Here is a 1,576-nt window from a genome sequence, read left to right on the forward strand (position 1 = left end):
AATTTTACCACTGTCGTGATTGTTGTGGATGGCTTCATTTTCGTGGCATCTTTTTGGCCTCAATAATAAGTGCAAACATTTAAAATTTCATTTGTATATTTTGCCTTTTGGTTTTGGTTAATAGTGGTTTTAGCCAAGAGCTAACCAATCAACTTTTTTTTACTTTCACTTACCTATTTATGGAATATATGGTAAGGGAAAGTATTGGTATATGGGAATGGGACCGCCTCATTTTCTTCACCTGGTTTTCACATTTCCATACTAGTAACGTTTTCTAGATCTCTCTTCCGCTTTCAATCTCTTAAGAACGACTGTGGTGAATATCTGCGTTTCAATGCCAGTCTGAGCGAAGCATATAACTCACCACATTTTCAGGTGTGATTCGTCCTCCACTCACTCTCTCCAATTCACTTCTTTCTGCCGCAAAGCGAATGCAAGCGAAAAATACATACTCCGTTGTCCTAAAGGAAACTCTACGATAAACGGAAAACATTTTTCTCCTCTATGATTTCGTAACCATAGCTTCTTTCCAAATTGGAGCTGCATATAACATCATTGAGGACATAACAGTTGCAAGAAGACTTCTGCGACTCTCCTTAGGACCTCCAACGTTAGGCATAAGGCATGACACTAAGCAGATTTTGCGAAGATATGTTCAGTGTGAACATTAAACCGGAGACGTGCATCGATCATGACTCCTACATAATTTAAGCAAGACGGGGGACGAATTTCGTGGCTACCCACCGTGACAGTGGGACACTCAGTTTGCTTCCCGCAAGTGACTAGGAGAACCTAGGTCGTGTGATATGCAAACTGCAATAAAAGAGAACTCTTTCTTTGAAGTAGTCTATATGAAATCTTATAGGATTGACTGGCACCGTCATATTCCGTAGGGCATCTAATATACAGCTCCATCTTACAGTATTAACAGCATTCTTAACATCTAGAGTAATGATTGCTGCATAACACTTAGCACCTCTCCTCCACCTAGCTCCTGCAATAATTGCTGTACGGGCTATCTCGACTACTAATCCAAAAGCATCTACCGTAGCTCTTTACGAAATCAATATTAAGCCCTCGAGAGGCCACTTACTTCCTCCGCGAGCTCTTGTAGGCTGAGGGAAAGGATTTTCTCAAATGCCTTAACCATAGTATCCAATAAACAAATTCGACGACAGGTTGACGGGTCTTCCGGTCTTCCCTTACTCTTTAGAATAAAAGGAAGCGCTATCTCTTCCAAGGTTTCAAAATTGAGCCTTCAAGAATGCAAGAATTGAAAAGGTCGATGAACAGACGCTGACCAGTACGCCGCCTATTTTATTTCCCTAGTTCCGGCCATATCTAGTGAGAATCCTCCTATGCCCGATGAGGACTAGCAGCTCCACACGCGCGTGCGCGGGCGCAGCCTACAATGAAAAATCAAATACCTGCCTTGAATATTATGAATTATAATTATTAGAGAGGTTGAAAAAGGCCTTTGGGGAAGGCAGATGGACTTCCGAAGAAGATATTTTCTAATTATGAGAGATAGTTGACCGTGGATGATAAATGAGGAGAAGATATTTTCTATATGTTC

The sequence above is a fragment of the Halyomorpha halys genome, unplaced genomic scaffold (assembly GCF_000696795.3).
Source record: "Halyomorpha halys isolate HHAL.00 unplaced genomic scaffold, Hhal_1.1 Scaffold2332.1, whole genome shotgun sequence".
NCBI classification, from domain to species: Eukaryota; Metazoa; Arthropoda; class Insecta; order Hemiptera; family Pentatomidae; genus Halyomorpha; species Halyomorpha halys.